The sequence below is a fragment of the Hypanus sabinus genome, chromosome 8, assembly GCF_030144855.1.
Source record: "Hypanus sabinus isolate sHypSab1 chromosome 8, sHypSab1.hap1, whole genome shotgun sequence".
Taxonomy (NCBI): Eukaryota; Metazoa; Chordata; class Chondrichthyes; order Myliobatiformes; family Dasyatidae; genus Hypanus; species Hypanus sabinus.
This window is the reverse complement of record NC_082713.1, coordinates 76,593,604-76,608,625: the sequence shown is the minus strand read 5'-3', so window position 1 is coordinate 76,608,625 and position 15,022 is coordinate 76,593,604.

Genomic DNA, 15,022 nt, shown 5'->3' with positions numbered 1-15,022 from the left:
ACAGAGCCTTGGTCTCGGGAGACAGGAACGCTGAACACAGAGCCTTGGTCTCGGGAGACAGGAACGCTGAACCCAGTGCCTTGGTCTCGGGAGACAGGAATGCTGAACACAGAGCCTTGGGAGACAGGAATGCCTAGCTCAGAGCCTTGGCCTTGGGAAACAGGAACGCTGAACACAGAGCTTTGGTCTCGGGAGACAGGAACGCTGAACACAGAGCCTTGGTCTTGGGAGACAGGAATGCCGAGCACAGAGCCTTGGTCTCGGGGGACAGGAACGCTGAACACAGAGCCTTGGTCTTGGGAGACAGGAACGACAAACACAGAGCCTTGGTCTCGGGGGACAGGAATGCTGAACACAGAGCCTTGGTCTCGGGAGACAGGAACGCTGAACACAGATCCTTGGTCTCGGGAGACCGGAACGCTGAACACAGAGCCTTGGTCTAGGGAGACAGGAATCCTGAGCTCAGAGCCTTGGTCTCGAGAGACAGGAACGACGACACAGAGCCTTGGTCTCGAGAGACAGGAACGACGAACACAGAGCCTTGGTCTCGGGAGACTTGAACTACGAACACAGAGCCTTGGTCTCGGGAGACAGGAACGACGACACAGAGCCTTGGCCTTGGGAGACAGGAATGCCGAGCACAGAGCCTTGGTCTCGGGAGACAGGAATGCTGAACACAGAGCCTTGGTCTCGGGAGACAGGAATGCTGAACACAGAGCCTTGGTCTCGGGAGACAGGAACGCTGAACACAGAGCCTTGGTCTCGGGAGCCAGGAATGCTGAACACAGAGCCTTGGTCTCGGGAGACAGGAACGCTGAACACAGAGCCTTGGCCTTGGGAGACAGGAATTCTGAACACACAGCCTTGGTCTCGGTGGACAGGAACGCTGAACACAGAGCCTTGGTCTTGGGACACAGGAACGACGAACACAGAGCCTTGGTCTCGGGGGACAGGAATGCTGAACACAGTGCCTTGGTCTCGGGAGACAGGAACGACGAACACAGAGCCTTGGTCTCGGGAGACAGGAACGCTGAACACAGAGCCTTGGGAGACAGGAATGCCGAACACAGTGCCTTGGTCTCGGGAGACAGGAACGACGAACACAGAGCCTTGGTCTCGGGAGACAGAAATGCTGAACACAGAGCCTTGGGAGACAGGAATGCGGAGCACAGAGCCTTGGCCTTGGGAGACAGGAACGCTGAACACAGAGCCTTGGTCTCGGGAGACAGGAACGCTGAACACAGATCCTTGGTCTCGGGAGACAGGAACGCTGAACGCAGAGCCTTGGTCTCGGGAGACAGGAATGCTGAACGCAGAGCCTTGGTCTCGGGAGACAGGAACGCTGAACACAGAGCCTTGGTCTCGGGAGACAGGAACGCTGAACACAGAGCCTTGGTCTCGGGAGCCAGGAATGCTGAACACAGAGCCTTGGTCTCGGGAGACAGGAACGCTGAACACAGAGCCTTGGTCTCGGGAGACAGGAACGCTGAACACAGAGCCTTGGTCTCGGGAGACAGGAACGCTGAACACAGAGCCTTGGACTCGGGAGACAGGAACGCTGAACACAGAGCCTTGGTCTCGGGAGACAGGAACGCTGAACACAGAGCCTTGGCCTTGGGAGACAGGAATGCTGAACACAGATCCTTGGTCTCGGTGGACAGGAACGCTGAACACAGAGCCTTGGTCTTGGGACACAGGAACGACGAACACAGAGCCTTGGTCTCGGGGGACAGGAATGCTGAACACAGAGCCTTGGTCTCGGTAGACAGGAACGACGAACTCAGAGCCTTGGTCTCGGGAGACAGGAACGCTGAACACAGAGCCTTGGGAGACAGGAATGCCGAGCACAGAGCCTTGGCCTTGGGAGACAGGAACGCTGAACACAGATCCTTGGTCTCGGGAGACAGGAACGCTGAACACAGAGCCTTGGTCTCGGGAGACAGGAACGCTGAACACAGAGCCTTGGTCTCGGGAGTCAGGAACGCTGAACACAGAGCAATGGTCTCGGGAGACAGGAACGCTGAACACAGAGCCTTGGGAGACTGGAATGCCGAGCTCAGAGCCTTGGCCTTGGGAGACAGGAACGCTGAACACAGAGCCTTAGTCTCGGGAGACAGGAACGCTGAACACAGAGCCTTGGTCTCAGGAGACAGGAACGCTGAACACAGTGCCTTGGGAGTCAGGAATGCCGAGCACAGAGCCTTGGCCTTGGGAGACAGGAACGCTGAACACAGAGCCTTGGTCTCGGGAGACAGGAACGCTGAACACAGAGACTTGGTCTCGGGAGACAGGAACGCTGAACACAGAGCCTTGGGAGACAGGAATGCCGAGCTCAGAGCCTTGGCCTTGGGAGACAGGAACGCTGAACACAGTACCTTGGTCTCGGGAGACAGGAACGCTGAACACAGAGCCTTGGTCTCGGGAGACAGGAATGCCGAGCACAGACCCTTGGCCTTGGGAGACAGGAACGCTGAACACAGAGCCTTGGTCTCGGGAGACAGGAATGCCGAACACAGAGCCTTGGTCATGGGAGACAGGAATGCCGAGCACAGAGCCTTGGCCTTGGAAGACAGGAACACTGAACACAGAGCCTTGGTCTCGGGAGACAGGAACGCTGAACACAGAGCCTTGGTCTCGGGAGACAGGAACGCTGAACACAGAGCCTTGGTCTCGGGAGACAGGAACGCTGAACACAGAGCCTTGGTCTCGGGAGACAGGAACGCTGAACCCAGTGCCTTGGTCTCGGGAGACAGGAATGCTGAACACAGAGCCTTGGGAGACAGGAATGCCTAGCTCAGAGCCTTGGCCTTGGGAAACAGGAACGCTGAACACAGAGCTTTGGTCTCGGGAGACAGGAACGCTGAACACAGAGCCTTGGTCTTGGGAGACAGGAATGCCGAGCACAGAGCCTTGGTCTCGGGGGACAGGAACGCTGAACACAGAGCCTTGGTCTTGGGAGACAGGAACGACAAACACAGAGCCTTGGTCTCGGGGGACAGGAATGCTGAACACAGAGCCTTGGTCTCGGGAGACAGGAACGCTGAACACAGATCCTTGGTCTCGGGAGACCGGAACGCTGAACACAGAGCCTTGGTCTAGGGAGACAGGAATCCTGAGCTCAGAGCCTTGGCCTCGGGAGACAGGAACGCTGAACACAGAGCCTTGGTCTCGGGAGACAGGAACGCTGAACACAGAGCCTTGGTCTCCGGAGACAGGAACGCTGAACATAGAGCCTTGGGAGACAGGAATGCCGAGCTCAGAGCCTTGGCCTTGGGAGACAGGAACGCTGAACACAGAGCCTTGGACTCGGGAGACAGGAACGCTGAACACAGAGCCTTGGTCTCAGGAGACAGGAACGCTGAACACAGTGCCTTGTGAGACAGGAATGCCGAGCACAGAGCCTTGGCCTTGGGAGACAGGAACGCTGAACACAGAGACTTGGACTCGGGAGACAGGAACGCTGAACACAGAGCCTTGGGAGACAGGAATGCTGAACACAGAGCCTTGGTCTCGGGAGACAGGAATGCTGAACACAGAGCCTTGGTCTCGGGAGACAGGAACGCTGAACACAGAGCCTTGGTCTCGGGAGACAGGAACGCTGAACACAGAGCCTTGGTCTCGGGAGACAGGAATGCTGAACACAGAGCCTTGGTCTCGGGAGACAGGAATGCTGAACACAGAGCCTTGGTCTCGGGAGACAGGAACGCTGAACACAGAGCCTTGGTCTCGAGAGACAGGAACGACGACACAGAGCCTTGGTCTCGAGAGACAGGAACGACGAACACAGAGCCTTGGTCTCGGGAGACTTGAACTACGAACACAGAGCCTTGGTCTCGGGAGACAGGAACGCTGAACACAGAGCCTTGGTCTCGAGAGACAGGAACGACGACACAGAGCCTTGGCCTTGGGAGACAGGAATGCCGAGCACAGAGCCTTGGTCTCGGGAGACAGGAATGCTGAACACAGAGCCTTGGTCTCGGGAGACAGGAATGCTGAACACAGAGCCTTGGGAGACAGGAATGCGGAGCACAGAGCCTTGGCCTTGGGAGACAGGAACGCTGAACACAGAGCCTTGGGAGACAGGAATGCCGAACACAGTGCCTTGGTCTCGGGAGACAGGAACGACGAACACAGAGCCTTGGTCTCGGGAGACAGAAATGCTGAACACAGAGCCTTGGTCTCGGGAGACAGGAATGCTGAACACAGAGCCTTGGTCTCGGGAGACAGGAACGCTGAACACAGAGCCTTGGTCTCGAGAGACAGGAACGACGACACAGAGCCTTGGTCTCGAGAGACAGGAACGACGAACACAGAGCCTTGGTCTCGGGAGACTTGAACTACGAACACAGAGCCTTGGTCTCGGGAGACAGGAACGCTGAACACAGAGCCTTGGTCTCGAGAGACAGGAACGACGACACAGAGCCTTGGCCTTGGGAGACAGGAATGCCGAGCACAGAGCCTTGGTCTCGGGAGACAGGAATGCTGAACACAGAGCCTTGGTCTCGGGAGACAGGAATGCTGAACACAGAGCCTTGGGAGACAGGAATGCGGAGCACAGAGCCTTGGCCTTGGGAGACAGGAACGCTGAACACAGAGCCTTGGGAGACAGGAATGCTGAACACAGTGCCTTGGTCTCGGGAGACAGGAACGACGAACACAGAGCCTTGGTCTCGGGAGACAGGAACGCTGAACACAGAGCCTTGGGAGACAGGAATGCCGAACACAGTGCCTTGGTCTCGGGAGACAGGAACGACGAACACAGAGCCTTGGTCTCGGGAGACAGAAATGCTGAACACAGAGCCTTGGGAGACAGGAATGCGGAGCACAGAGCCTTGGCCTTGGGAGACAGGAACGCTGAACACAGAGCCTTGGTCTCGGGAGACAGGAACGCTGAACACAGATCCTTGGTCTCGGGAGACAGGAACGCTGAACGCAGAGCCTTGGTCTCGGGAGACAGGAATGCTGAACGCAGAGCCTTGGTCTCGGGAGACAGGAACGCTGAACACAGAGCCTTGGTCTCGGGAGACAGGAACGCTGAACACAGAGCCTTGGTCTCGGGAGCCAGGAATGCTGAACACAGAGCCTTGGTCTCGGGAGACAGGAACGCTGAACACAGAGCCTTGGTCTCGGGAGACAGGAACGCTGAACACAGAGCCTTGGTCTCGGGAGACAGGAACGCTGAACACAGAGCCTTGGACTCGGGAGACAGGAACGCTGAACACAGAGCCTTGGTCTCGGGAGACAGGAACGCTGAACACAGAGCCTTGGCCTTGGGAGACAGGAATGCTGAACACAGATCCTTGGTCTCGGTGGACAGGAACGCTGAACACAGAGCCTTGGTCTTGGGACACAGGAACGACGAACACAGAGCCTTGGTCTCGGGGGACAGGAATGCTGAACACAGAGCCTTGGTCTCGGTAGACAGGAACGACGAACTCAGAGCCTTGGTCTCGGGAGACAGGAACGCTGAACACAGAGCCTTGGGAGACAGGAATGCCGAGCACAGAGCCTTGGCCTTGGGAGACAGGAACGCTGAACACAGATCCTTGGTCTCGGGAGACAGGAACGCTGAACACAGAGCCTTGGTCTCGGGAGACAGGAACGCTGAACACAGAGCCTTGGTCTCGGGAGTCAGGAACGCTGAACACAGAGCAATGGTCTCGGGAGACAGGAACGCTGAACACAGAGCCTTGGGAGACTGGAATGCCGAGCTCAGAGCCTTGGCCTTGGGAGACAGGAACGCTGAACACAGAGCCTTAGTCTCGGGAGACAGGAACGCTGAACACAGAGCCTTGGTCTCAGGAGACAGGAACGCTGAACACAGTGCCTTGGGAGTCAGGAATGCCGAGCACAGAGCCTTGGCCTTGGGAGACAGGAACGCTGAACACAGAGCCTTGGTCTCGGGAGACAGGAACGCTGAACACAGAGACTTGGTCTCGGGAGACAGGAACGCTGAACACAGAGCCTTGGGAGACAGGAATGCCGAGCTCAGAGCCTTGGCCTTGGGAGACAGGAACGCTGAACACAGTACCTTGGTCTCGGGAGACAGGAACGCTGAACACAGAGCCTTGGTCTCGGGAGACAGGAATGCCGAGCACAGACCCTTGGCCTTGGGAGACAGGAACGCTGAACACAGAGCCTTGGTCTCGGGAGACAGGAATGCCGAACACAGAGCCTTGGTCATGGGAGACAGGAATGCCGAGCACAGAGCCTTGGCCTTGGAAGACAGGAACACTGAACACAGAGCCTTGGTCTCGGGAGACAGGAACGCTGAACACAGAGCCTTGGTCTCGGGAGACAGGAACGCTGAACACAGAGCCTTGGTCTCGGGAGACAGGAACGCTGAACACAGAGCCTTGGTCTCGGGAGACAGGAACGCTGAACCCAGTGCCTTGGTCTCGGGAGACAGGAATGCTGAACACAGAGCCTTGGGAGACAGGAATGCCTAGCTCAGAGCCTTGGCCTTGGGAAACAGGAACGCTGAACACAGAGCTTTGGTCTCGGGAGACAGGAACGCTGAACACAGAGCCTTGGTCTTGGGAGACAGGAATGCCGAGCACAGAGCCTTGGTCTCGGGGGACAGGAACGCTGAACACAGAGCCTTGGTCTTGGGAGACAGGAACGACAAACACAGAGCCTTGGTCTCGGGGGACAGGAATGCTGAACACAGAGCCTTGGTCTCGGGAGACAGGAACGCTGAACACAGATCCTTGGTCTCGGGAGACCGGAACGCTGAACACAGAGCCTTGGTCTAGGGAGACAGGAATCCTGAGCTCAGAGCCTTGGCCTCGGGAGACAGGAACGCTGAACACAGAGCCTTGGTCTCGGGAGACAGGAACGCTGAACACAGAGCCTTGGTCTCCGGAGACAGGAACGCTGAACATAGAGCCTTGGGAGACAGGAATGCCGAGCTCAGAGCCTTGGCCTTGGGAGACAGGAACGCTGAACACAGAGCCTTGGACTCGGGAGACAGGAACGCTGAACACAGAGCCTTGGTCTCAGGAGACAGGAACGCTGAACACAGTGCCTTGTGAGACAGGAATGCCGAGCACAGAGCCTTGGCCTTGGGAGACAGGAACGCTGAACACAGAGACTTGGACTCGGGAGACAGGAACGCTGAACACAGAGCCTTGGGAGACAGGAATGCTGAACACAGAGCCTTGGTCTCGGGAGACAGGAATGCTGAACACAGAGCCTTGGTCTCGGGAGACAGGAACGCTGAACACAGAGCCTTGGTCTCGGGAGACAGGAACGCTGAACACAGAGCCTTGGTCTCGGGAGACAGGAATGCTGAACACAGAGCCTTGGTCTCGGGAGACAGGAATGCTGAACACAGAGCCTTGGTCTCGGGAGACAGGAACGCTGAACACAGAGCCTTGGTCTCGAGAGACAGGAACGACGACACAGAGCCTTGGTCTCGAGAGACAGGAACGACGAACACAGAGCCTTGGTCTCGGGAGACTTGAACTACGAACACAGAGCCTTGGTCTCGGGAGACAGGAACGCTGAACACAGAGCCTTGGTCTCGAGAGACAGGAACGACGACACAGAGCCTTGGCCTTGGGAGACAGGAATGCCGAGCACAGAGCCTTGGTCTCGGGAGACAGGAATGCTGAACACAGAGCCTTGGTCTCGGGAGACAGGAATGCTGAACACAGAGCCTTGGTCTCGGGAGACAGGAACGCTGAACACAGAGCCTTGGTCTCGGGAGCCAGGAATGCTGAACACAGAGCCTTGGTCTCGGGAGACAGGAACGCTGAACACAGAGCCTTGGCCTTGGGAGACAGGAATTCTGATCACAGAGCCTTAGTCTCGGGGGACAGGAACGCTGAACACAGAGCCTTGGTCTTGGGACACAGGAACGACGAACACAGAGCCTTGGTCTCGGGGGACAGGAATGCTGAACACAGAGCCTTGGTCTCGGGAGACAGGAACGACGAACACAGAGCCTTGGTCTCGGGAGACAGGAACGCTGAACACAGAGCCTTGGGAGACAGGAATGCCGAACACAGTGCCTTGGTCTCGGGAGACAGGAACGACGAACACAGAGCCTTGGTCTCGGGAGACAGAAATGCTGAACACAGAGCCTTGCGAGACAGGAATGCGGAGCACAGAGCCTTGGCCTTGGGAGACAGGAACGCTGAACGCAGAGCCTTGGTCTCGGGTGACAGGAATGCTGAACACAGAGCCTTGGCATTGGGAGACAGGAATGCCGAGCACAGAGCCTTGGTCTCGGGAGACATGAATGCTGAACACAGAGCCTTGGTCTCGGGAGACAGGAATGCTGAACACAGAGCCTTGGTCTCGGGAGACAGGAACGCTGAACACAGAGCCTTGGTCTCGGGAGCCAGGAATGCTGAACACAGAGCCTTGGTCTCGGGAGACAGGAACGCTGAACACAGAGCCTTGGCCTTGGGAGACAGGAATTCTGAACACACAGCCTTGGTCTCGGTGGACAGGAACGCTGAACACAGAGCCTTGGTCTTGGGACACAGGAACGACGAACACAGAGCCTTGGTCTCGGGAGACTTGAACTACGAACACAGAGCCTTGGTCTCGGGAGACAGGAACGACGACACAGAGCCTTGGCCTTGGGAGACAGGAATGCCGAGCACAGAGCCTTGGTCTCGGGAGACAGGAATGCTGAACACAGAGCCTTGGTCTCGGGAGACAGGAATGCTGAACACAGAGCCTTGGTCTCGGGAGACAGGAACGCTGAACACAGAGCCTTGGTCTCGGGAGCCAGGAATGCTGAACACAGAGCCTTGGTCTCGGGAGACAGGAACGCTGAACACAGAGCCTTGGCCTTGGGAGACAGGAATTCTGAACACACAGCCTTGGTCTCGGTGGACAGGAACGCTGAACACAGAGCCTTGGTCTTGGGACACAGGAACGACGAACACAGAGCCTTGGTCTCGGGGGACAGGAATGCTGAACACAGTGCCTTGGTCTCGGGAGACAGGAACGACGAACACAGAGCCTTGGTCTCGGGAGACAGGAACGCTGAACACAGAGCCTTGGGAGACAGGAATGCCGAACACAGTGCCTTGGTCTCGGGAGACAGGAACGACGAACACAGAGCCTTGGTCTCGGGAGACAGAAATGCTGAACACAGAGCCTTGGGAGACAGGAATGCGGAGCACAGAGCCTTGGCCTTGGGAGACAGGAACGCTGAACACAGAGCCTTGGTCTCGGGAGACAGGAACGCTGAACACAGATCCTTGGTCTCGGGAGACAGGAACGCTGAACGCAGAGCCTTGGTCTCGGGAGACAGGAATGCTGAACGCAGAGCCTTGGTCTCGGGAGACAGGAACGCTGAACACAGAGCCTTGGTCTCGGGAGACAGGAACGCTGAACACAGAGCCTTGGTCTCGGGAGCCAGGAATGCTGAACACAGAGCCTTGGTCTCGGGAGACAGGAACGCTGAACACAGAGCCTTGGTCTCGGGAGACAGGAACGCTGAACACAGAGCCTTGGTCTCGGGAGACAGGAACGCTGAACACAGAGCCTTGGACTCGGGAGACAGGAACGCTGAACACAGAGCCTTGGTCTCGGGAGACAGGAACGCTGAACACAGAGCCTTGGCCTTGGGAGACAGGAATGCTGAACACAGATCCTTGGTCTCGGTGGACAGGAACGCTGAACACAGAGCCTTGGTCTTGGGACACAGGAACGACGAACACAGAGCCTTGGTCTCGGGGGACAGGAATGCTGAACACAGAGCCTTGGTCTCGGTAGACAGGAACGACGAACACAGAGCCTTGGTCTCGGGAGACAGGAACGCTGAACACAGAGCCTTGGGAGACAGGAATGCCGAGCACAGAGCCTTGGCCTTGGGAGACAGGAACGCTGAACACAGATCCTTGGTCTCGGGAGACAGGAACGCTGAACACAGAGCCTTGGTCTCGGGAGACAGGAACGCTGAACACAGAGCCTTGGTCTCGGGAGTCAGGAACGCTGAACACAGAGCCATGGTCTCGGGAGACAGGAACGCTGAACACAGAGCCTTGGGAGACTGGAATGCCGAGCTCAGAGCCTTGGCCTTGGGAGACAGGAACGCTGAACACAGAGCCTTAGTCTCGGGAGACAGGAACGCTGAACACAGAGCCTTGGTCTCAGGAGACAGGAACGCTGAACACAGTGCCTTGGGAGTCAGGAATGCCGAGCACAGAGCCTTGGCCTTGGGAGACAGGAACGCTGAACACAGAGCCTTGGTCTCGGGAGACAGGAACGCTGAACACAGAGACTTGGTCTCGGGAGACAGGAACGCTGAACACAGAGCCTTGGGAGACAGGAATGCCGAGCTCAGAGCCTTGGCCTTGGGAGACAGGAACGCTGAACACAGTACCTTGGTCTCGGGAGACAGGAACGCTGAACACAGAGCCTTGGTCTCGGGAGACAGGAATGCCGAGCACAGACCCTTGGCCTTGGGAGACAGGAACGCTGAACACAGAGCCTTGGTCTCGGGAGACAGGAATGCCGAACACAGAGCCTTGGTCATGGGAGACAGGAATGCCGAGCACAGAGCCTTGGCCTTGGAAGACAGGAACACTGAACACAGAGCCTTGGTCTCGGGAGACAGGAACGCTGAACACAGAGCCTTGGTCTCGGGAGACAGGAACGCTGAACACAGAGCCTTGGTCTCGGGAGACAGGAACGCTGAACACAGAGCCTTGGTCTCGGGAGACAGGAACGCTGAACCCAGTGCCTTGGTCTCGGGAGACAGGAATGCTGAACACAGAGCCTTGGGAGACAGGAATGCCTAGCTCAGAGCCTTGGCCTTGGGAAACAGGAACGCTGAACACAGAGCTTTGGTCTCGGGAGACAGGAACGCTGAACACAGAGCCTTGGTCTTGGGAGACAGGAATGCCGAGCACAGAGCCTTGGTCTCGGGGGACAGGAACGCTGAACACAGAGCCTTGGTCTTGGGAGACAGGAACGACAAACACAGAGCCTTGGTCTCGGGGGACAGGAATGCTGAACACAGAGCCTTGGTCTCGGGAGACAGGAACGCTGAACACAGATCCTTGGTCTCGGGAGACCGGAACGCTGAACACAGAGCCTTGGTCTAGGGAGACAGGAATCCTGAGCTCAGAGCCTTGGCCTCGGGAGACAGGAACGCTGAACACAGAGCCTTGGTCTCGGGAGACAGGAACGCTGAACACAGAGCCTTGGTCTCCGGAGACAGGAACGCTGAACATAGAGCCTTGGGAGACAGGAATGCCGAGCTCAGAGCCTTGGCCTTGGGAGACAGGAACGCTGAACACAGAGCCTTGGACTCGGGAGACAGGAACGCTGAACACAGAGCCTTGGTCTCAGGAGACAGGAACGCTGAACACAGTGCCTTGTGAGACAGGAATGCCGAGCACAGAGCCTTGGCCTTGGGAGACAGGAACGCTGAACACAGAGACTTGGACTCGGGAGACAGGAACGCTGAACACAGAGCCTTGGGAGACAGGAATGCTGAACACAGAGCCTTGGTCTCGGGAGACAGGAATGCTGAACACAGAGCCTTGGTCTCGGGAGACAGGAACGCTGAACACAGAGCCTTGGTCTCGGGAGACAGGAACGCTGAACACAGAGCCTTGGTCTCGGGAGACAGGAATGCTGAACACAGAGCCTTGGTCTCGGGAGACAGGAATGCTGAACACAGAGCCTTGGTCTCGGGAGACAGGAACGCTGAACACAGAGCCTTGGTCTCGAGAGACAGGAACGACGACACAGAGCCTTGGTCTCGAGAAACAGGAACGACGAACACAGAGCCTTGGTCTCGGGAGACTTGAACTACGAACACAGAGCCTTGGTCTCGGGAGACAGGAACGCTGAACACAGAGCCTTGGTCTCGAGAGACAGGAACGACGACACAGAGCCTTGGCCTTGGGAGACAGGAATGCCGAGCACAGAGCCTTGGTCTCGGGAGACAGGAATGCTGAACACAGAGCCTTGGTCTCGGGAGACAGGAATGCTGAACACAGAGCCTTGGTCTCGGGAGACAGGAACGCTGAACACAGAGCCTTGGTCTCGGGAGCCAGGAATGCTGAACACAGAGCCTTGGTCTCGGGAGACAGGAACGCTGAACACAGAGCCTTGGCCTTGGGAGACAGGAATTCTGATCACAGAGCCTTAGTCTCGGGGGACAGGAACGCTGAACACAGAGCCTTGGTCTTGGGACACAGGAACGACGAACACAGAGCCTTGGTCTCGGGGGACAGGAATGCTGAACACAGAGCCTTGGTCTCGGGAGACAGGAACGACGAACACAGAGCCTTGGTCTCGGGAGACAGGAACGCTGAACACAGAGCCTTGGGAGACAGGAATGCCGAACACAGTGCCTTGGTCTCGGGAGACAGGAACGACGAACACAGAGCCTTGGTCTCGGGAGACAGAAATGCTGAACACAGAGCCTTGCGAGACAGGAATGCGGAGCACAGAGCCTTGGCCTTGGGAGACAGGAACGCTGAACGCAGAGCCTTGGTCTCGGGTGACAGGAATGCTGAACACAGAGCCTTGGCATTGGGAGACAGGAATGCCGAGCACAGAGCCTTGGTCTCGGGAGACATGAATGCTGAACACAGAGCCTTGGTCTCGGGAGACAGGAATGCTGAACACAGAGCCTTGGTCTCGGGAGACAGGAACGCTGAACACAGAGCCTTGGTCTCGGGAGCCAGGAATGCTGAACACAGAGCCTTGGTCTCGGGAGACAGGAACGCTGAACACAGAGCCTTGGCCTTGGGAGACAGGAATTCTGAACACACAGCCTTGGTCTCGGTGGACAGGAACGCTGAACACAGAGCCTTGGTCTTGGGACACAGGAACGACGAACACAGAGCCTTGGTCTCGGGAGCCAGGAATGCTGAACACAGAGCCTTGGTCTCGGGAGACAGGAACGCTGAACACAGAGCCTTGGCCTTGGGAGACAGGAATTCTGAACACACAGCCTTGGTCTCGGTGGACAGGAACGCTGAACACAGAGCCTTGGTCTTGGGACACAGGAACGACGAACACAGAGCCTTGGTCTCGGGGGACAGGAATGCTGAACACAGAGCCTTGGTCTCGGGAGACATGAATGCTGAACACAGAGCCTTGGTCTCGGGGGACAGGAATGCTGAACACAGTGCCTTGGTCTCGGGAGACAGGAACGACGAACACAAAGCCTTGGTCTCGGGGGACAGGAATGCTGAACACAGTGCCTTGGTCTCGGGACACAGGAACGACGAACACAGAGCCTTGGTCTCGGGGGACAGGAATGCTGAACACAGTGCCTTGGTCTCGGGAGACAGGAACGACGAACACAGAGCCTTGGTCTCGGGAGACAGGAACGCTGAACACAGAGCCTTGGGAGACAGGAATGCCGAACACAGTGCCTTGGTCTCGGGAGACAGGAACGACGAACACAGAGCCTTGGTCTCGGGAGACAGAAATGCTGAACACAGAGCCTTGGGAGACAGGAATGCGGAGCACAGAGCCTTGGCCTTGGGAGACAGGAACGCTGAACGCAGAGCCTTGGTCTCGGGTGACAGGAATGCCGAGCACAGAGCCTTGGTCTCGGGAGTCAGGAAGGCTGAACACAGAGCCTTGGTCTCGGGAGACAGGAACGCTGAACACAGAGCCTTGGTCTCGGGAGACAGGAACGCTGAACACAGAGCCTTGGTCTCGGGAGCCAGGAATGCTGAACAAAGAGCCTTGGTCTCGGGAGACAGGAACGCTGAACACAGAGCCTTGGTCTCGGGAGACAGGAACGCTGAACACAGAGCCTTGGTCTCGGGAGACAGGAACGCTGAACACAGAGCCTTGGTCTCGGGAGACTTGAACTACGAACACAGAGCCTTGGTCTCGGGAGACAGGAACGCTGAACACAGAGCCTTGGTCTCGAGAGACAGGAACGACGACACAGAGCCTTGGCCTTGGGAGACAGGAATGCTGAACACAGAGCCTTGGTCTCGGGAGACAGGAATGCTGAACACAGAGCCTTGGTCTCGGGAGACAGGAATGCTGAACACAGAGCCTTGGTCTCGGGAGACAGGAACGCTGAACACAGAGCCTTGGTCTCGGGAGACAGGAACGCTGAACACAGAGCCTTGGCCTTGGGAGACAGGAATTCTGATCACAGAGCCTTGGTCTCGGGGGACAGGAACGCTGAACACAGAGCCTTGGTCTTGGGACACAGGAACGACGAACACAGAGCCTTGGTCTCGGGGGACAGGAATGCTGAACACAGAGCCTTGGTCTCGGGAGACAGGAACGACGAACACAGAGCCTTGGGAGACAGGAATGCCGAACACAGTGCCTTGGTCTCGGGAGACAGGAACGACGAACACAGAGCCTTGGTCTCGGGAGACAGAAATGCTGAACACAGAGCCTTGCGAGACAGGAATGCGGAGCACAGAGCCTTGGCCTTGGGAGACAGGAACGCTGAACGCAGAGCCTTGGTCTCGGGTGACAGGAATGCTGAACACAGAGCCTTGGCTTTGGGAGACAGGAATGCCGAGCACAGAGCCTTGGTCTCGGGAGACATGAATGCTGAACACAGAGCCTTGGTCTCGGGAGACAGGAATGCTGAACACAGAGCCTTGGTCTCGGGAGACAGGAACGCTGAACACAGAGCCTTGGTCTCGGGAGCCAGGAATGCTGAACACAGAGCCTTGGTCTCGGGAGACAGGAACGCTGAACACAGAGCCTTGGCCTTGGGAGACAGGAATTCTGAACACACAGCCTTGGTCTCGGTGGACAGGAACGCTGAACACAGAGCCTTGGTCTTGGGACACAGGAACGACGAACACAGAGCCTTGGTCTCGGGGGACAGGAATGCTGAACACAGTGCCTTGGTCTCGGGAGACAGGAACGACGAACACAGAGCCTTGGTCTCGAGGGACAGGAACGCTGAACACAGAGCCTTGGTCTTGGGACACAGGAACGACGAACACAGAGCCTTGGTCTCGGGGGACAGGAATGCTGAACACAGTGCCTTGGTCTCGGGACACAGGAACGACGAACACAGAGCCTTGGTCTCGGGGGACAGGAA